Source organism: Myxine glutinosa, chromosome 10 (assembly GCF_964187855.1).
Source record: "Myxine glutinosa chromosome 10, kmMyxGlut1.1, whole genome shotgun sequence".
NCBI lineage: Eukaryota > Metazoa > Chordata > Myxini > Myxiniformes > Myxinidae > Myxine > Myxine glutinosa.
Genome location: NC_136270.1, coordinates 14,788,468 through 14,810,895, shown reverse-complemented (window position 1 = coordinate 14,810,895; position 22,428 = coordinate 14,788,468). Strand labels below are relative to the sequence as shown.

Here is a 22,428-nt window from a genome sequence, read left to right as displayed (position 1 = left end):
CTCCCGAGCTTACCTGCTCCTCACCCTAACCTATCTAACTGGGGAAGGCCCCTCCTGGCTCTGTCACCCCTTGGTGCCCTCTGGCACTGGGCTACCCGGGTCCGTCCTCCGGATCCTCGGGCCCCATCCACAACTACCGGCTCCCAGAGCCCACCTGCGGCCTCACCTGGCCGACATCCTCACAGTGGTGGAGTGCCCAAACCAACTACACACACTAACAGGCTACACGCCCAGCCATTTCCACAACACTAATGCACCCATCCAAACATCATTCTTCCACTCGCACCACAGATGCCAATATCCAACCACAATTTACCTATACCCTCTACCTAACACTTACACTACCCGCCCCGGGTATCCGTGATGGGGGTCCACTCTTCCCCCATTCACACCTTCGCACCATCCACTCCACTCCATTGTTTCCACCATACTCACTCCACGACCATCCATTCCAATACTCCAGATATTCCACACTACCATTTATTCCACACTCCATGTATTCCACACAACCATTCTCCATTCACCTGTTGTTGCACGCCTGTGCAATCACACCTGGTGCCACCTGCACCCTCCTCCTCTTCCTGGACCATTTGGTCAGCACAATACACAATCACCTTCACTCACTCATACACTGCTCCACACACCTGTCCAGTTGCACACCTGTGCAATCTCACCTGTTCAATCCTCAAACACACGGCATCATCTCATCTAACTACTCCCCTCTGAAACTTGCGCTTCCCAGTCACCCCTTTAAACTATTGCGCTCCCATGTCATTATCATCCACACTAAACTACCTGCGTCCCCACTACAGGTATCAGTCACTAACTAACCTTAACGTTACCTAATGTCATCTTCTAGGGCCCTACACACAATATCCTAACCCACCCGGGCTAGTTTTCACTGTCATAAACCCCATAAACTAGTGCTCCTTTGCCCCCCCCCTGTGAGGGATGGTGGATTTGCCATCCCACCACATCGGGGAGGTCCTACTATCAATTTCGCTCGTCCAAATCCAACAAATCAAAAATTTCCAATCACTCTACCAATCCTATTCCAATCATCAAATTTTTCCTTTTTCTAATTTTGGGTCCAAAACACTAACCTCATTACCCGTCTACTTATTAGATCCTCTCGGTGCGCCAATTCACATCTACAGCCCGGCTTTGTACAGCCGAGCAATGAATGCGGGTTCTTTGGTACCGGCGGTTGGATGCGTCCGGCACTCGGTGCAGGGACGGGGGCTTACTCGTGCCGAGATCCCACGCACCACCTCGGCGCGGAGCCATCCAATTGCCCGATCTCGACCTGCCGGAACGTCTCAATAAAAAGTGGTCGCCATGACGACCCTTCCTATCGGGCTGCCCGCTCCGCCTAGTGGAGCACGGACGCGGCCGTTCCAAGCGAGGCCCAGCGTGGATCGCGTACGGCGGTCCTTTCGAACCCGCCGTGGCTCGGATCCCCGCTGGTTCTCGCGGCACGCGAAGCCCGGCACGCACCGAGGGCCCGATTCGGCTATAAGTCGCTCTAACCGCTAACCCGGTTACCGTCGATGCCTCACCTGCATGCTTACACGCATACGCTACCCCTTTCTTGCTCATACATCCAGCTGTTCCCATGCTCCTCGTCGTACCTTCTCTTACACACCTCGGTACACTCATTCCGCTCACAGACTTGGTCACACACCTGACCACCGAACACTTTGGCACACATTCACCGTTCGCACACCTTACCAACACACCTCTTCGCGCCCCCTCCTCGGTCACCTCCTCTGTGACAATCACAGGTGTGCTCTCACTCGCACACCCAACCACGTGCCTCACGACCAACTCAAGTGTGCATTCCCACACACGCTCTACCATTCCAGGTGTGCATCCTTCCATGCCAGGTGTACATCCTCGCTCACCTGTCACAACTAACTCACGCTCCGTGCCACTCTCACTGCTTTCACCTCCATTCTTGACAGCGCACTCACCCTTACTCTCGACAGCGCACTCTTTCCCCATGCACCTGTCCGTTACACACCTTTCTCGCGCATCCTCTTGCGCACACTCTTTCGTTACATCTTCTGTAACTCTCACCACAGGCGTGCATTCTCCTTCACTCTTGACAGCGCACTCTTTCCCCGTGCACCTGTCCGTTACACACCTTTCTCGCGCATCCTCTTGCGCACACTCTTTCGTTACATCTTCTGTAACTCTCACCACACCGCGCTTCCATGTGCTCCCTCGCACACGCGCTACGACCGACTCACTCTCGACAGCACACTCACTGGTCGGCGCGCACTTTTTCCTCACACACCCCATGGTCGGACATTCTCGCACACCTCTTTTTCGCACACCAGACCTGTCGCACACTTCACCAACGGCCTCTCACGAACACCCGGGTCCACAACAACCCCCAAGCCGACTGAAGCTCCCCTCACATCATGTACATTTCCGATTATATCGCCACTCACCTTGGCACCTCGTCTCCGCACCTCTTTCACCACCTGCAAACTCTTTATTTGGTTAGTAAGCATCACATTATGAGTTGAGCACCGACCTTGTACTAATTCCATCACCTCCTCCTGTATTTCTCTCTTAGTTTCTGTCCGTCTCTTCTTAATTTCACTCACCCCCTCTAACACCTCCTTTAACTTTTGCTTCACCTCCTTTATTTCCCGGTGCGTCTCCTCAAGTTCGTCCTCTAAGGCTACCGTGACCGTCTCTATGCGCATCCTCACCTGCCGGTCCTTTGTCTCCATTACCTCTGTCACCTCGTCCAACCTCATTGTCAGTCCCTCACGTACTATCCGACATTGCCTCTGTGTCGCTATTAAGTCATTTTAAATTTCTTTTTGTGTCGCCTTTAACCCTCCTAGTACCGCAGTGTTCCTTTGAACCTGCTCCATTAACTCCGTCTGTCCCACTGTCAGCTGTTCTACTCCCTTCGTCAGACCCTCTATGCCCCCCTGTAACCTAGCCGTATTATTCCTCACCTCTTTCTCGATACGCTTTACCTCCTCGCGTACCCCCGAGACCTCCTCACTTACACCTCGTCGTATCTCCTCCTTCATCTCCTCCATCTGGTTCCCCATCTGTTCGATTTCCCGGGCGGATTGCTCCCCTATTTCCCGCAATTTGTCTTCCATCCTATTTTCTAACCCCATTAACCCATTTTTCACCCCCTCTAACTGATTCTCCTGGGCAGCCATTCTATTTTCCACCCCCGTTAACCCATTCTTTACCTCTTTTATCCCGTTGTCTAACCCCTCAAATTTAGCTTCTAGCCGTTCCCCCATTTCTCCCATTTTGCCCCCCATTTCTCCCATTTTGCCCCCCATTTCTCCCCCCAATCGCTCACTATCAGCCCTCACTTCGTCCCTCATTACCCCCATTTGGCCCTCCAATCGCTCACCCTGAGCATCCATCCGGTTCCCCATTTGTCCCATTTTGGCTTCTAGCCTCTCCATAAGGGCCCCCATTTGTATCATAAAAAGGTCCGAATTCCCCAGCGGCGCTGCTACGGTCACGGGCGCGGCTAGATTTGGTGCCGCTGTAACCGCGTGCGCAAAGGCGCCATTTTGTGCGTCTGATACTCCCTCAACCGCCTCCTCATTGCTCCCCTCCATTTGATCCTGGGTTACTCCTAACCCCTCCTCTAGCTCACCCACCGGCATCCGATCGCCTTGACCAGCCATGGCACGATTTCAAAATTCGGGTTTTCCTTTACAACAACACAAATTTCCAGCACTTTGTAATTTTGAGCGCGTTAAGCGCGCTTCGGGCCTCGTATCCCACTCCTGACACCAATTGTTGCGGACGCGGTTAAAGATGTTATTTTACCGAGCGGTTGGTATTGCCGCGACCGAACAGTTATTCCCCGATTAGAACCCGATTCCACCCAAACGTTGGCCGGATCGCACCGCGGCTGCTCAATGAGGGAAAAGACTAAAACGACGAATGCAAAGAGGAAGACGAAGGCAAAGAAAGGTTTGGAAATACTACTAATTTTATTTACTATTTACACACATAAGCAAAAAGAAAGCAGTCACGTTTATTTACAGCACATAAGACACAGGTGACACAGTGAAAATACTAGCTTACCTACAGTCTTAATTAACCCAGGACAGAACAAACAAAAGACAGACTCACGCGGGGAATGATGACAGGAATCGCAGGAGGTGGATGGCTGGAGGTGAACGCTTGGTGGAGCCAACGCGCAGCTTGGTGGAGCTTTGGTGGAGGTGAACGCTTGGTGGAGGTGAATGCTTGGTGGAGCCAACACGGAGCTTGGTGGAGCCTTGGTGGAGGTGAACGCTTGGTGGAGCCAACGCGGCTGGTGGGGGGTTGGTGTGACGGGTTCTCTCTCCTTCCCTCACAAGCTTCAGGACTCTTTCTCTCTCTTTCTTAGTCCCACCCAGTCCAACAACTTCCTCTCTTGCTTAGTCCAACTCAAGGCCTTTCTGTCTTCTGATCTCCTCCCTCCTCGACTCTCTCCGGGGGCCTCTGCCTCGGGTTATATAAGCCCCACCCATGACCCTTTGCGAACCTCCCCAAAACGTTCTCTCTCCGCCCTCTAAAGCCAACCCCTCGTTCTGGGTTGGTCGGCAAGGGCTGGTTCACTCCTCCCCTCTATGACGAGGTGGGGACCCGCCTTTCTTCCCCAACCCTGCCTCGTGGTCAATGGCGGATGAAGGGAAAACCGCCCAAAATGCAGTTGGCAATTGACGAAAAGGGGGAATGGAGGTTTTGGGAATGGGAATGAAGGGAATCTATCTCTTTCACTTGGTGCAATGGAGTACTTCTATTAATGGGAGACACAGCCTTACCCTAAAACACAGAATAAGATATAACTATCGAACAGGGGTATTCTATGATTGGCTGACGTGTATGCTTGTGGACTAATTATGGGACGCCCTTTTGACCTTTACACAGCTCCGGAGGCAGGAGGCGCAGAATAACCAATAATAATAATAATAAAGCACACAATAAAAAAAAACAGTCCTCATATCCGCAACAATATATATCACGTTAAATTCCTCGGGTCAATATGATATCTTTCTGAATATATTTCTGATACTCGGTAAATTCCTTAATTATCAACTGGTCATGAATTCTGATTACCCCGAGAACATCATATGCATTCAACTGCGCAAGGGGATTTCAATCTTTCAATAGAAATAGAGAAAATATGGCAGTTCACATGCAGGATAAAAATGTGACAAAAACAAAGATGACATTTAAAATCAGGAAAGGCAGACAACATGTGGATTTGAAACTCAAAAGACCCTGTAATAACACATTGAACCAGTGAAGAGAAAATAAGAGCAAAGCCCGTTTGGAAAATTATAACAGGGTCATTATACAAACGCGTTTGCAGCAGAAGAGCAAAAATCAGGAAAACGGCAAATGATTATGAGAGCAAAAATGTAAATACATACTGGATATAATTTGTCACGAATAATGTGGGACTCGAGTTGTTTCTCCTCTTGGGTTTTGCCAAATCCATAAATTGGTGACAATTCCTAAAGCTCACAATGGAAATGTCTATTCTTAGGTCTGAGATCGAACAAAGGTTTTGGTTTTTTCCCACCCCACCCCTCGTGTCAAAACCCCGACACAAAACATCACGCCACCAAATAGTGAACAACTTACTTCCTGGAAAATAAATAAATGTGTAAGTTACGTACCTTGGGTAAGTTTCCGACCTCAAAGTTTAAGTGCGATTTCTAAATTAGGTATACAGAGCCGCCGCTACCAAGTTTGATTAACATGATACTGTTGTAAGAATGCAGTTTGAATGCCAGAATGAAGTCGATGGAGCGTCATCGCAAATCCGCACGCTTCCCACCTCAAGCAAAGTTGAAAGATCACAAAGAGTTCCACCAGGAATGACCCAATATCAAATTTTGAGTTCAAAAACAAATCTTCTGTTATGACCCCTGTGACTCTAAGTTCACATTGGGCATGAACCAGGAGTCAAATCCCAAAAATAGTTTCATATTCAATGTGTCTCCCAATGTTAATTGCATATACAGTTTCATTAAAAAAATATTTTAAAAATGTGCCCATAATTGTATTATTTGGTATTTGACCTTTTGACCACCCCCACCCACCCTCTCCCTCCCCTTCCCCTTCCCCCTCCCTCCTCGCCGTTTTTTTCCTCAAAATCGTGGGAAGTATAAAATAGGTAGATTTTTCAATTTAAGTGAAAGGGCCACAGATATCGCACGGCTAAGTTTGGCCAAATAGCCTCCTCCAATGACTGCGTTTCCTTGTATTGTCATTATGCACCACCGTCACCACCACAAAGGTCCCAATTATTATTCCCACCTTCTTGGGGGTTGGCCAGAGAAAGTGCTTGACCAATATCTTTCACGAACTGGCTCACCAGACTTGACGTTTCACTGAAGGCGATTTGGCCAGGGTGCTGCCGATATCTCGCCTACTTCATGAAAGACACTATAACACACAAGAACCACTTGGAGCAGACAGAACAGCCAACTTAACATTCATTTGTGGGACGACTAACTCTGTAATGCAAAAATGTTTCATGCCTGCAAAGCACCAATATAACTTCATAGCCAGGTCGGCGATTGAACCCTAGACTACTTATCCTGGTACCTCTGCACCATGTACTGTACTCCTTTGTAAATGGCAAAACTTGCTGTTGCAGTTGATTCAATGTCGTAAAAAAACATTCAAAAAAATATGTATTTGTTTTTTAAGAGGCAACAACAAGAACCATAAAGTGTATGAAGCGGATTACCAACTATCTATCCTTGTTCAAAATACACGTTCCACAGCCAAGATTCCAGCAGAAGTCAAACTTTCCTGGCCCTGGCCACATGTATCTTCAAATAAACCAACGATGGATAACCACTAGGAAAAAATAATCCGTAAATATTTCCGTGAGGAATGACGTGCGGGCTTGGAAACATTTTCGGGTTAGAAAAGTGATTTATAAATCGAAATCCATTTTTCATCACAATACAATAATCAGATGCATTGAAAACGAGAAAGGATGATCTGTTCAATTAACATTCCAGCCTCCATGAGTGTTATAAAACAATAACACTCATGGAAACATAATTTTCACTACCGCCTCAGAATTACGTAGCCTTCAACTACAAAGAGGAGGTGTGACAGAGACAAGGAGGAGGAGAGAGAGACAGAGACAGACAGAGACAGAGACAGAGACAGAGACAGGATGAGGAGAGGGGTGAGAGAGAGGAGGAGAAGGAGAGGAGGTGAGAGAGAGAAGGAGGAGGAGAGGGGGTGAGAGAGAGAAGGAGGAGGAGAGGGGGTGAGAGAGAGAAGGAGGAGGAGAGGGGGTGAGAGAGAGAAGGAGGAGGAGAGGGGGTGAGAGAGAGAAGGAGGAGGAGAGGGGGTGAGAGAGAGAAGGAGGAGGAGAGGGGTGAGAGAGAAGGAGGAGGAGAGGGGTGAGAGAGAGAAGGAGGAGGAGAGGGGTGAGAGAGAGGAGGAGGAGAGGGGGTGAGAGAGAGGAGAGAAGGAGAGGGGGTGAGAGAGAGGAGGAGGAGGAGAGGGGGTGAGAGAGAGAAGGAGGAGGAGAGGGGGTGAGAGAGAGGAGGAGAGGGGGTGAGAGAGAGGAGAGAAGGAGAGGGGGTGAGAGAGAGGAGGAGGAGGAGAGGGGGTGAGAGAGAGGAGAGAAGGAGAGGAGGTGAGAGAGAGGAGGAGGAGGAGAGGGAGTGAGAGAGAGAAGGAGGAGGAGAGGGGGTGAGAGAGAGGAGGAGGAGAGGGGGTGAGAGAGAGAAGGAGGAGGAGAGGGGGTGAGAGAGAGGAGAGAAGGAGAGGGGGTGAGAGAGAGGAGGAGGAGGAGAGGGGGTGAGAGAGAGGAGGAGGAGGAGAGGGGGTGAGAGAGAGGAGAGAAGGAGAGGAGGTGAGAGAGAGGAGGAGGAGGAGAGGGGGTGAGAGAGAGAAGGAGGAGGAGAGGGGGTGAGAGAGAGGAGGAGGAGAGGGGGTGAGAGAGAGAAGGAGGAGGAGAGGGGGTGAGAGAGAGGAGGAGGAGGAGGAGAGCGGGTGAGAGAGAGAAGGAGGAGGAAAGGGGGTGAGAGAGAGAAGGAGGAGGAGAGGGGGTGAGAGAGAGAAGGAGGAGGAGAGGGGGTGAGAGAGAGAAGGAGGAGGAGGTGAGAGAGAGAAGGAGGAGGAGAGGGGTGAGAGAGGAGGAGAAGGAGAGGAGGTGAGAGAGAGAAGGAGGAGGAGAGGGGTGAGAGAGAGGAGGAGGAGGAGAGCGGGTGACAGAGAGAAGGAGGAGGAAAGGAGGTGAGAGAGAGAAGGAGGAGGATAGGGGTGAGAGAGAAGGATGAGGAGAGGGGGTGAGAGAGAGAAGGAGGAGGAGAGGGGGTGAGAGAGAGAAGGAGGAGGAGAGTACTGAACTTCCTGTCCAACTGAAGCGATTCCTGTCCAAACCTTGGCAATTCTCATGAACAGCATGCCTCAACGTGTACGTGCTCTCCTGAATGCTCGTGGGGGTTACACGAAGTACTGAACTGTAATTTTACTGTCCGTAATTCCCGTCGTAATTTAACTTTTGTTTTTGTTAAAAAAAATTTTGGCTAATGTGCAAAATAAAGAGCTACTTCTGGAAAAAGCACAGAGGTTTAACACAGTACTGTCCATGAATTGAGTTCGATATCAGTTTACATCACTTTCAAGGATTAATTTATTTGTTTCGAAATGTCAAATGTGGTTTTTGTTTCTTTTAAAGGTCACATTAACAAAATCTCGAATAATTTCAACATAACTCCAATGAACTTTTGGTTCTAAGACATCTTGAAAAGTAAGTTCACCCCCACAAAAAAAAAATTCCATATTAAATGCCAAGTCTGTATATAAATATATGTATATACAGTATATATATATATATACACACTACACTACACCACACCACACCACAACACACACACACACACACACACACACACACACACACACACACACACACACACACACACACACACACACACACACACACACACACACACACACACACACACACACAGTAGTGGGAGTGTATAGATCATGTGGCGTGGATCGAAATCTCCGTCATACGTGGGTCTCCCTTTATAAATAGGCAGACGGCCCCTTAATAAACACCTTTAAATAAATAAATTCCCAAGAAATAAAATAAAATCCTCGTTGTTAACCTGTCACCAAATTCGTTGTGCACAAACTTTGTGCCAAACAGGTGATCGATGTGGTTTCTAAAGATGCGTTCATAATCAAGCCAGGTGAAGCCAGGTGAGGGGGAGCGAATGTGACGCTCGGGATGATTGTTCGTTCGTTCGTTCGTTCCATCTCAATCACAAAAGCGCAAGTTATCAGCAATAAGTTTACTTTCTTTTGCAATCCGTTTACCGAAAGATATCTCCGACGATAAGGAAAGTAAAAAATCATTATATTAGGTCAAAATAACGTCTACATATTACATAAGATAACAAATATGAAATAATCTGGGAAATACCTCAGCAGGCACGTCGGTTCAAACTGCGAACAGATTTTAACATTAAACACCATAAAAGCGCATTACTTCCACTCACATGAAAAAGCTTGCCGTTGCCACCAAAGCGAAACACAGAAAAGATCCACCAAGTCGCTCAAAGCTTCCTCTTTACAGCTCAACAGCGTCAACTCACAACTTGAGCCGCGAGCACGAGCGCCGCCGGCCCGACGTCATATCCGGTATCGAGGGTATGGGTATCCGCAGCGTCGAAGAGTCGCGAGGACGGAACGTTTCGTTGTTTTAACGTCCCGTACCAAAGCAGTGATAATGCCTCGAAAACAGAACAAACATCCATTGTGCTCTGGAGTGACGGGGTTTAAATTTATCACTTTTTGTGTGTGCCGTTTACAAGGGTTAATTTATTGTGGTCAATGAACCATTTCGAGTCTTTGCGGAAGGTAAAAGTCACTTGATGCAAATAATGCTGTTTTTATGTGAATACAAGGCAAAACAATATTTAAAGGTGACAAAAATTCGGTTTATATCAGCCAAGCTAACAAAATATTCGAATATACCTTCACTTCACGACGTTTGTTTCGGATTCAGATAGTGACGTCATTTGGCTTGAAATCCATTGCGAGATAAAGATATTGTACCAAACTAAAAATGACATGATCGAGGCAAAAGGTAGAGGTTTGTGTAAACCAGGTGAATATAACTATATTGACGGCAGTCGTGGTAAACACGTCAGCGATATTACACCACTTCCGGTACACGTGCGCACGCAATGACGTTCACACAGAAAAATGGCGTTTCCATCTGGGTTTGTTGTCAGTGATACATTTTGGAATGTTGAGCTTTTTTGAATCAAAAGCTTATTTAAAAAAAAAAAAAAAGAGGATTATACGGATTTGTTTGTGTCTGGCTAAAAAAAAATACCTGCTCCAAATTACGTTTTAAACACATGAGAAGCACAGGTCATAAGAGGACGCTCTGCCTGACAAGCCTTCGTACTCATAGGAAATAAGAGTTGCTGTAGTTGATTTCGTAGAACATGATACCCCGCACAGTACAGGAGGACCTTGTTGATCGCTGAGGTATGGGGAAGTGGGATAGGGTTACATTCTAGACTAGAAGGGCACTCAGTACTTCACCTCCACCTGGTTGGCCATATCACTCAATGGTGAAGAATCACTTAAAATATTCTACTAGCCGGATCCGGATCTTCACCAAAATTGAATCAATTCTTCCTTGTCGCACACACAACCGGTCCACCAAGTTTCGTCCAAATCCATCCTTAACTTTTTGAGATATCCTGCTATGTATCGTTTTTGGCCCTATCTCCCAATGGTGAAGAATCACTTAAAAAATTAAATAATTCTCAAATCCGAATCCATATTCATATCTTCACCAAAATCAAATCAAATCGTCCTTGTCAGACACCCAACCACTCCACCAAGTTTCGGCCAAATCCGTCCACAACTTTTTGAGATTTCCTGCTATGTCTCTCCCAATGGTGAAGAATCACTTAAAAACTTCTAGTGGCCAGATCCGAATCCTGATCTTCACCAAAATCTAATCATTTCGTCCTTGTCACATACGCTACAAAATTTCGTCCGAATCCGCCAACAAATTTTTGAGATATTTTGTTCACAAACGGACAGACAAACAAACAGACAGACAGGGGTGAAAACATAACCTCCATCCACCTTTGGTGGCGGAGGTAAATATAGCCATGCACGTTTGCCAACTATATATCCAAAATAAATCAAATGCATGAAAACCTTCATTTTTTTATTTTTTTTTTACCCTGAGGCTTGAATCTTTTATTTTGTAACACTATGAATACAATGTAAATAACATGAATACATGTCAATGTACCATTTACACGTACACTGGCAATTAAGACAATGAATAGAGTATGAATACAATTCAATCATGTACAAAACATTTGAGCTACAGTACATGCACGCCCTCCATAAGTATTGGAAGAGTGAAATCAAATTTGTTATTATTGCTACGAGTGAGGTACCCTTGCTACGCACGGGTGGGAGGCCAGAAGCAAACAGACAATGCAGAAACGGCGAATGCTAAAGCATGAAACCAATAAATTCCACATTCCTGTAGCACCTTCAGTCACACGTCAGACATGGACAGCACTCAGACGTGAAGGACTTCCAGGAAATACGTACCCGTTGGCAAACAAACGGTTACGTTTGTTCCATACCCAGTTAATGGTGAATCTGCATATTGCGATCCACGAATTCACGTTTAGAAAGCAGAAACCGTCACGGCATTTCGTCATTCACTTGAACTCGATTTCTCTTTTTTCATTCCAAAGAGCATAACTCCAATCACAAATGAAATAACATTAATATTGTTACGGAAACGGAGTACGGCTCTTCCCCTTAGCAAGAGGGGGGTTAATCCCCCTTTTATTTTCACTGGCCGTCTCCGCTCCTGAAGCTGCCCAGCTCCCTCCACGAGGCAGGGGAGCAACCCCGTTCGAGACCGCGGACAAGATGTTATTTTGCCGAGCGGATTAGCAGCCCGCGGCTCGAACCATTAGCAGTACTAAACCCGATCCTAAACGTTGGCCAAATCGTGCCACATGTGTTCAATGATGGAAAACTCTAAAACGAACGGATGTGAAGAAAAGAAGGCAGAGTAAGGAAGAACAGGAATTTATTACTAACTGTTGTACAAAACCAAAGAAACCAAGGAGAAGGAAAGAAACGAAAATAATTTACAGAAGAGGAAGACACAGTGCAATTCTACTTATCTATACAGTCTTACTTATTCCCAGGGACAACACGGACAAACAGACGACAGTCAGACTTACACGGGGATGATGACAGGAATGGCAGGAGGTGGATGGCTGGACGGATGAGGAGGTGGGACCACAGGGCTGGAAGGGTGCGGGTCCGGCTCGTGTCAACGGCAAGGCTCGAGGTGAGCAGCCGCCGACCCTCCTCACTCTCGTTCGTACGGCGGCGTTGCTTCGCGGCTGCGGGTCGAACTGCCATTAGAGCTCAACTCCTTTTCAACTCAACTCAGCTGCGGTGGACTCAGCTGCGGTGGACTCAGCTGCGGTGGACTCAGCTGCGGTGGACTCAGCTGCGGTGGACTCAGCTGCGGTGGATTCAGCTGCGGTGGACTCCTCACTCATCTGGACTAAGCAGTCCCTCCCAACTTCCTTTTATAAGGCGCGTCGTCATCAAGCCGCCGGCCTTTTAGAAACGCCCATCGGTGAGCTTGCCTCAGCCTGGATTGGTCGCGAGGGCTCACCGATCCCGCCCCCCTTGATGAGGCGTTGGCAAAGCCACGCCTTGTTCCTGGCGCTTGGCTGCCTCCTCCCACCTTCTTCTCCGAAATGACCTCGCCGTAATGGCGGGAAATGTAGTTGGCAATGCGATTGGCAATGACGCAGTTGGAAATGGAGGTTTTGGGGGAATTTGAACAAGGGGATCTATCTTATTCGAGTCTGTGCAATGCAGGGTCAATTAATGGGCAATAGAGCCTTAAACTGGGACACATAATCAGTAAATAACTATTTAGAAGGGTATATGATTTTCTACGTGCATGCGATGGATTAACTAAGGGGACGACCTTTGATCTTTACACAAATTGATGGAAGTATTTACAAGAATCATTACAATTGACAGAGGGTGATATTTACAACAATGAATTACACACAGTGCACGGATTCTCAAATCCACAACACGGCACCCTCATCCTCCAGGCACGTCCCGGGCCTATAAAACTTAACTTAGTGTGGCACGTAGGTGTAATTCCCTCTACAATTAACCTGACCCTGAGTGCGACAGTTTTAAAACACAAATAAGTATGTCCCTCTGCTGCATTGCACCCTACCTAACAGATTCACGCCCACAGGATAACCGAATTGCGGAATGGTTTTCAAACTAAACATGTACGGTGGAGAGCATTATTTACAAGTGACGTGACTTGGACTATTTACAAAACGCAACCCAGGACCTGTGATTTTTCCTTTTGGGAACAAAAAAAAAGAAGAATAAATCCTGTGGGAGGGGAGGAGACAGCATGCACTGCATCGACGCACCAGCACCAATAATCACCAAAGCACCACTCACCAAAACGCACCGGAGTGCACAGTCACCATAGTTCCATTTTTAAAAAACCCTGTTGGTGGTCTTGTTCTTCAGCTCCCTCTGCTGGCCATTGTTCTTCCTGATGTTGTCTTTCTTCATGTTCTTCTTGCTGGCGGCCTATTTGCAATAATAATAAAAAGCACAGAACGTGTCCACTTTTTTTATTTATGGCCCACAGGGGCCGACTATGGGTGGTTCACCTGTGGGCTTGGTGCCACTTCACCGAGGTCCGCAAGCAAGATCTTCCTCTGGCCAACCTGGCCGGTCCCAGCAGAGGGGCCATGCCACAAAACTGGTGGTCCATAAGTGGTGCTTGGCCACAGACTGTGGTCCATAAGTGGTGCGTGGATGCAGGCAGCTGGTTGAGAGGATTCGGGCACACCGACGCAGCCCCCCCGCACGCTCCCCTCAGTGCCCAGAGAGCACGATCCTCGGGTTGGGGAAGGAAGACAGAGAAGACAGGTGAGTGAGGGGTAAGGGCGCAAGGGTACACATCAAACAAGGCAATGCAGAATGAGGGGCATCTGGAGACTGAGTGGAGAAAAGCTCGTCCCTACCGTACGTCACCCCCCCTGTTACCTATTCTACCCTTGCCCTTACCCCATATGTACGCAAAAAATCTACACCCTTACCAATTCGTCGCTACCGTCACGTCTTCACCATATCTCCCCTATACCAAATTCGTCACAATCCCATTGTCTAAATTTGCCATCACCAATTCATCATCAATCCTCATCAGGAGGGAGAGATGGAACATCAGCCCAATGTCACACCCACGTCGTGATGCGTCTCACAATCCAAACATTTGCACCGAAAAATAACCAAGAACATGGCATGGTGTGGAGTTGCGTCACCTCAGGTGAGTGGATGTAGATGGTGCGAGGAGATTCTTAATCCTAACTATCTTCTAAATGACATTAACACACTTTACACTACCCGGGGTCTTTCCCTGCCAATCCATTGGCCATCTTACACTCTATGCGATTTTAAGAACCAATTCCCATTGACCAAACTGTGGTGCTTCATCAATTTGGGGTCTCACTCCCCCGGTTCAACTCCCTGTGCCTTTGCACAATTTCAGGACTGGGTCGTGTGGCTCTCCCAGCAGGTCTACCCACCTGCACACCTCCACCACTGCAGTTGCCTCCGAGCTTACCTTGCTCCTTACCACTACCCTAAATCGGGGAAGGCCCCTCCTGGCTCTGTCACCCCTCTGATGCCCTCTCTGGCATTGGGCTACCCGGGTCCTTCTCCTGGATCCTCGGGCCCCGCTGAACACTACTGGCTCCCAGAGCCTACCTGCGGCCTCACCTGGCCGACATCCTAACAGTGGCGGAGTGCCCATTTAACTACACACACTAACAGGCCACACGCCCAGCCATTTCCATGACACTAATGCACCCATCCAAACACCATTCTTCCACCACGCACCACAGATGCCAATATCCAACCACAATTTACCTACTCGCTCTACCTAACTCTTAAACTACCCTCCCCGGGTATTTGTGATAGGGGTTCACCTTTCCCCCATTCACACCTTCACACCATCCACTCCGCTCCACAGTTTCCACCATACTAACTCCACACCATCCATTCCATAATCCATGTATTCCATGCCATTTATTTCATTCAACCATGCTCACCTGTATTGGCACACCTGTGCCATCACACCTGGTGCTTCCTGCACCCTCCTTCCTCCAGGACCATTTGCTCTACACAACACACAATCACCATTACTCACTCACACGCTGCTCCATACACTTTTGATTCTCAAACACACGGCTTCATCTGATCTACCTGGTTTCCTTCTAACTTGGTGCTCCCCGTCTTCCCTTTAAACTAAGCACATACCACGTCGTTATCATCCATTCTAACGTCTCTATGTCCCCGACTACCTGTCCAATGTCGCTACTTACCTCTACCGTTACCTATGGTCATCTCTAGGTCCCTATCATTTTATCCTAACCCTCCCGGGCTAGTTTTCACTGCCAAACCCCAAAACACTATAGCTCATGTGCCCCGCTGATGTGAGAGATGACAGAGTTGCCATCCCATCACATCGGGTATCTCCCACTATCAATTTTGCCCTCAATTTTTCAGCCAATCAAAATTTGCCAATCACTGCCAATCAGTTCACCAATCATCAATTTTGCTTTTCAAATTCACTACTGCTATCACCCTCACACGTCTACTCACTTGAGCCACTCGGTGCGTCAATTCATTCTCAAAGCCCGGCTTCGCGAAGCCGAGCAATGAATGCGGGTCATTCGTTGCCGGCGGTTGGGTCCGTCCGGCATTCGGTGCAGGGAAGGAGGCTTACTCGGGCCGAGATTCCACGCACCATCTTGGCACGGAACCGTTCGATGCCCCAATCTCGGCCGGCTGGAACGCCGCAACCACAAGGGGTCGCCGTGCCGACCCTTCCCACCTGTCCTCGAACCGGCCCGCCCGCTCCGCTTAGTGGAGCACGGACGCAACCGTTCAGAGCGAGGCCCGGCGTGGATTGTGCACGGCGGTTCTTTTGAAACCGCCGTGGTTACGATCTCCGCTGGTTCCCGCTGCACCCAAAGCCCGGCACGAACCGAGGGCTCGCTTCGGCTAACCGTCGGTCTAACTGCTAACCCGGTTAATGTCGATGCTTCACTTGCACGCTCACACCCCGCGTTTCGTTTTTTTTTTTTTTTTTTTTTTTTTGTATACTGAATCGAGGCTCGTGAAAGAGCTAACATTTATTTCACAAACAAATCAACCAGACAAACAAAATATATAAAAAGAGGGAGCGGAAGACAAGATGGGGAGAGAAGGGGAAGCACACAAACACAACATTTGAGAGCAGGGAGAAGTGTGGGAGGGAGAGGGCTTGGGGGGTTGGGGGGGGGCGTGGGAAGGGGGGAGGGGGAGGTATAGAACAAAAGGGGACCGAAATTAGCGGGGGTAGAAAAGATCAAGGTTTTGGATGGGGGAAGATAAGAGATGGTGGTGAACAGCTGTTTTAAAGACCTGGAGGGTGGAGTGGGATTGAAGAGAGTGAGGGAGTTTGTTCCAGAGGCGGGAGAAAAGAGGTATGAAGGAGTGAAGGTGAGCAGAAAGTCTTGATTTTGGCAGTTTAACCATAAGAGGGTTGCAGGCAGATCTTGTGCGACCTGTAGGAATATTTGGGGGACAGAGCCCAGAGAGAGCTGGGGGGGCAAGGCCAGAGAGGAGTCGGTAGAAGACGGAAAGACCACCAACCTGCCTGCGGTGAGTGAGTGAAAGGCCCTTGGAGTTAGCTTCATCGCAGGAGATTCCAATGATTCTGAACGCTTTGGTTTCAACAGCGTGAAGACGAGCTAGGTGTGAGGCAGGAGCACCAGACCAGAGGGGAGAGCAGTATTCCATAGAGCTGCGGATGAAAGCCTTGTATGTGGTGAGGAGCTCAGGTGTACCAAGGAAGGACTTCGCACGACGGAGGATGCCCAGTCAGCGACTGGCTTTGGAGGCCAGATTTGAAATGTGGTTTTCCCAGGAAAGATCATGGCAGATAGTGAGACCCAAAAGATTGACTGACAGAACTTCTTGGAGAAGATTATTCAGAAAGTGGATGGGAGGGTTGTCCAGTCGGTCTTTTCGGAGAGACATCGTAAGAGTGTGAGATTTGTCAGGATTGAAAGACATGTTCCATTTGTTTGCCCAGTCTGTGATTTTGTCCAGGTCTGCAGAGAGTGAGGAGGCTGCAGACTGCCGATCTGAGGGATGAGGAATGGAGCGACAGAGAGTAGAGTCGTCAGCAAAGAGATAGAGAGGATTTTCAAGAGAGTCAGAGAGATCATTGATGAAGACCAGAAAAAGCACAGGGCCCAGAACACTGCCTTGGGGAACTCCAGCATGAACAGGAAGAGGAGATGAGAGAACCCCATTCAGGGCCACACGTTGACTACGACCAGAGAGGAAGTCCGCCAGCCATGCGTGGAGATTTCCATGGATACCAAAGGAGGAGAGTTTGGTGAGCAGAGCGGCTGCCAGACCGTATCGAAGGCACGTGAAATGTCAAGGGAGACAGCTCTTATTTCCTGTTTGGCGTTGAGGACCTCCATCCATTGTTGAGAAAGCAGAAGCAGAATGTCCAGAGTAGAGTGACCAGGTCTGAAACCAAATTGATGGTCAGAGATCAAGCCATTAGAGAAGAGGAAAGATTTCATATCTGAAGCAATGATGGATTCCATGACTTTGCTGATAATTGGGAGAAGGCTGATTGGTCTGTAGTTGCTAGGATCTGTTTTTGCACATTTTTTGTGCAAAGCGGTGATGTTGGCTGATTTCCAAGCAGATGGCAGATGACCTTGAGCAAAAGAGAGGGTGAAGAGAACAGAAAGAGGGAGTGAAAGAGCGGAAGAACATGATTTTAGGACCCGTGGGCTGATGCCGTCAGGACCAGTTGCAGAATCAGAGTTGAGGGTTGACAGAAACTTTTCCACCTTGTCAGGAGGAAAGGACACAGAGTCCAGGAGCAGCTGGGTACGACTGGGTACGGTGGGTACAGAGAGGGATGGGTTTGGGGACACACGATTTAGAGGCAAACACAGAGTTGAGGCATTCAGCTTTTTCACGTGCGGAGTCAGCCGTGTAGCCGTTTGAGGTGAGCGAGGGGATGGAGGGGGAACAAACACCAGAAACAGATTTGACCAGACGCCACCAGGATTTGGAAGAGGGAGACAGATAAGAGAGTTCGGTCTTGAGAATGGTGAGATATTGTTTCCTGGCTCTCCTGAGGGTGGACACACACTTGTTTCGGGCTTTGTGAAAGGAAATGAGATTTCCTTCCGTTGGATTTGCTTTCCAGGAGACGAAAGCAAGTTGTTTCTGGGAAACAGCCTCACCACAAGATTCCGTGTACCATGGACGGGAGGAAGGGTATGACAACTGAAGACGAGATGGGATAAATCTGTGCATGAGAGAGAGGAATTTACTTTGAAAGAATTCCCAGGATGAGTTGATGTCAGAGGCGGTAGAGATGGGAGACCAGTCCAGATGATTGATGGCTGCTTGAAGATCGTGCCAGTTGGCCTGAGTGAAATGCCAGACTCGTCGATGCTGAGGAGGCTCTCTGAGAATGGTCAGAGAGATGTCCACTTTAACAAGCACATGATCAGATGAGCCGATTGGAGCAAAAGAAGAGCAGCAGACATTTTCAGGGAAGTTAGTCATAACCAAGTCCAGAAGAGAAGATGCTCCGTTGACTGAGATCCGGGTCCGGAAATTGACAGATTGTGTCAGTCCCAGTGAGTCGCAGAAGTCCTTTTCTGAAGAGCCATGGCTGGTGAGAGAGGTACCCACACCCAGCCAACTGGCATGGTGACAATTGAAATCACCACATATGAGGAAGAGAGAGTTGGGATGGGTAGATAGAAGTTGGTCCATATTATCAGACAGCGAGATGTAGATGGAGTCATCACTGTTTGGTGGACTGTACAACACACATATGAACAAAAGGTGGGAGCGAAGGGGAAGCCGTAGCCAAAGGTATTCCTGGGGGTGAGGTGGAGAGAGGGCAGTGGAGGGCGAGTGAGGAAGAGAGTTTTTTTTATAAAGATAGCAACCCCACCTCCAGGACGAGGCTCAGGTCTATCATACCGGAGGAGGGAGTAACCTGGGAGAGATACCAAGGCATCAGAGACATCATGAAGGAGGAAAGTTTCTGTTAAGCAGATCACATCTGGTTTGTCAGAAGCAACCTGTATGGAGAGATCAGTCAAGTTTGAGCGAAGGCCCCGGATGTTTGAGGTCCATACCGTTAATGAAGAGGAAGGAGGAGCATCGGATACAGAACGGGGGGGGGGGGAGGGGTAGGGTAAGATGTGGAAGAGGAGGAAGAGGTAGGGAGAGCTGTTGAAGGTGTGTCAGAGATTTCAGAGATTTCAGAATAGCTTGGAGAAAGGGAAGAATGGGGTGGACAAAAGGTTTGATGGAGATTGGGTGAGGCACAGTGAGGTGTTATTTGAGGAGGGGGAAGAGCGAGGCAGAAGGTTGGGGGAGATGAAGGTGAAAGTTGGAAGGGGGAAGAAGCAGGGAGGATGCTTTGAGGAGGAGGGGTGAGAGGGGAGTCTAGGAGGGGAGGAGTGAGGGAGAGTCTCGGAGGGAAGGGGTGTGGGGGGAGTTTAGGAGGGAGGGGAGGGAAGGGGCAAGGGGGGAGATTTGAAAGGGATGGGTGATGGGGAAGATTTGAAGGGGAGGGGCAAGAGGGTAGATTTGGATGGGAGGGGTGATGGGGAAGTTTTGGAGGGGAGGGGTGATGGGAAAGTTTTGGAGGGAAGGGGTGATGGGGAAGATTTGAAAGGGATGGGTGATGGGGAAGATTTGGAGGGGAGGGGCAAGGGGGAATATTTGAAAGAGATGGGTGATGGGGAAGATTTGGAGGGGAGGGGTAAGGGGGTAGATTTGGAGGGGAGGGGTGATGGGGAAGTTTTGGAGGGGAGGGGTGAGATTGGATTTTGAAAAGTGTACGATTCATGGGGAAACTAACATTTTTTGCAAAATGAGTTTGAGACCTTCGAGTCAAAAATATGTTTGAGGACGCTGAAGGAGGGGTGGAGGGCTGGATAGTTTAGGGAATGTAGAAAAGAGGAACTGTAAGAGATGGTATTTTTTTTTTTTTTGGAATGAATAGATTTGGTGAGCAAGATGAAAGCATCCTTTTGTAGAAGAAGAAAAAGGTGTTATAATATATGACAGAAAACAGTTGTTCAGGGGATAGATTAAACATTTCTCACCACGTGATCGCGTGATCACGAACAACGTGAACGAAGAATGAACGAACAAATAAGAACAACAAATAAACGAATAAGAACTGAAAAGGAAATATATTTTTTGGGTTTTTTTTTTTTGAGTAGAGATATTAAACAAGGAAGTATGGGGTGAACGACTGGGACGAAACAGAGAACGAAAATAATTGCAGCGCATTCGATGAACCGCTGAGAGAAAACAAAACCACAAGGTCGGAGACGGTAGCCTAAGCCTTCTAGTACTAGTACTGGGCCTCAGAATACTTGACACGCATTAACCGACGATTGTGTATACATGTACGAAAAATTAACACCGAAAATAACACCCACCCGTCCGTTCCTTATTCGCACATCCAAGTGTCTTCATACACTCCGTCATTGCACCTTCTCTTACACACCACCCAGGTACACTCATTCCGCTCACAGACTTCGCTACACACCTGACCACCGCACACCTTAGCACACACCCGTCGTTCGCACACCTCATCAACACACCTCTTCGCGCCCACTCCTCGGTCACATCCTCTGTGACAACCACGGGTGTGCACTCTTCTACACACCCAATCACGTGCTTCACTACCAACTCAAGTGTGCATTCCCACACGCGCTCGACCATTCCACGTGTGCATCCTTCCATTCCAGGTGTGCATCCTCTCTCACCTGCTACAACCAACTCGTGCTCTGTGTCACTTTCGTCACTCTCACCAACACACTCGGTCGCGCATTCACCCTTACTCTCGACAGCGCACTCTGTTATCATGCACCCATCCGTTACACACCTTTCTCGTGCATCCTCTTGTGCACACTCTCCCGTTACGTCCCCCGTAACACTCACCACAGGTGTGCACTCTTCCGTTATATCCCCTGTAACACTCGCCATCACGCGCTTCAAGGTGCCCCCCCGCACCCGCGCCTCGACCAACTCACTCTCGACAGCACACTCACTCCTCGGCGCGCACTTTATCCTTACACACCCCATAGTCGGACATCCTCGCACACCTCCTCTTTCCATACACTCCGGACCAGTCATACACCTCACCATTGGTCTCTCACGAACACCGGGGTCGACACCAACACCCAAGCCCCCTGAATCTCACCTCACACCATATACATTTCCGAGTATATTGCCACTCACCTCGGCACCTCGTCTTCGCTCCTCCTCCGCCACCTGCAAGCTCTTTATTTGGTCAGTAAGCACATCATCACGGTTTGAGCACAGACTTTGTACGTAATCCATCACTTCCTCCTTTATCTCCCTCTGAGTTTCCCTCCGTCTCTTCTTAATTTCACTCACCCCCTCTTCCACTTCCTCTAATTTTTGTTTCACCTCTTTTATTTCCCGGTGCGCCCCCTCAATTTCTTCCTCTAATGCCACCATGGTCGTTTCTATGTGTGTCCTTACTTCCCGTTCTTTCATCTCCATTGCCCCTGTCACCTCATCCAACCTCTTTGTCAACCCCTCATGTACCATCTGACATTCCCTCTTTGTCGCTATGAGTTCCTTGTTTATCTCCTTCTGTGTCGCCTTTAACCCCCCGATTACCGCAGTGTTCTTCTCTTCTTGCTCCCCTAATTCCTTTTGTCCCACCGTCAGCTGCTCTACTCCCCTCGTCAGATCTTCTATGCCCCCCTGTAACCTAGCCGTACTATTTCTCACCTCTTTCACCATACGCTCCTCACCCCGCTTTACCTCCTCACGTACCCCTGCGACCTCCTCGCCCACACCTCGTCTGATCTCCTCCCCCATTTCTCCCATCTCTTTGGTAGATGCTGCCCTCCTCTGTTCCAAATCATTCCTCTGGGCATCCAATTTAGTTTCCAACCCGATTTTCACCTCCTCTATCTGATTCCCCATTTGTTTAATTTCCCGGGCGGATTGCTCCCCTATTTCCCTCAATTTGCCTTCCATGGTGTTTTCTAACCCCGTTAACCCATTCTTCACCCCTTTCATCCCATTGTCTAAACCCTCAAATTTATTGTCTAAACCCTCAAATTTACTGTCTAAACCCTCAAATTTGGCTTCTAGCCCCACGATTTTGCCATCGAGCCCCCCGATTTGGCTTCCCATATCATTTCTCATTTCCCCGAATTTGGC

The 22,428-nt window shown here is 48.6% G+C and overlaps 1 protein-coding gene across 6 annotated transcripts in view; it reads right to left on the bottom strand.

Moving 5' to 3' along the window:
- The window catches only part of SHC1 (SHC adaptor protein 1), a 170,294-nt gene extending 160,073 nt beyond the window's left edge, over nucleotides 1–10,221 (bottom strand). For 3 of the 6 annotated variants that reach the window (XM_068126926.2, XM_078785366.1, XM_078785368.1), the window contains exon 1: nucleotides 9,543–9,674. The gene's annotated coding sequence lies outside the window, so the exon portion shown is untranslated. Of the gene's footprint in view, nucleotides 1–9,542; nucleotides 9,690–10,020 lie in introns of those variants that run through there. The other 3 variants (XM_068126930.2, XM_078785367.1, XM_068126925.2) reach the window with 3 other exon arrangements.
- Between the last annotated feature and the right edge of the window lie 12,207 nt (nucleotides 10,222–22,428).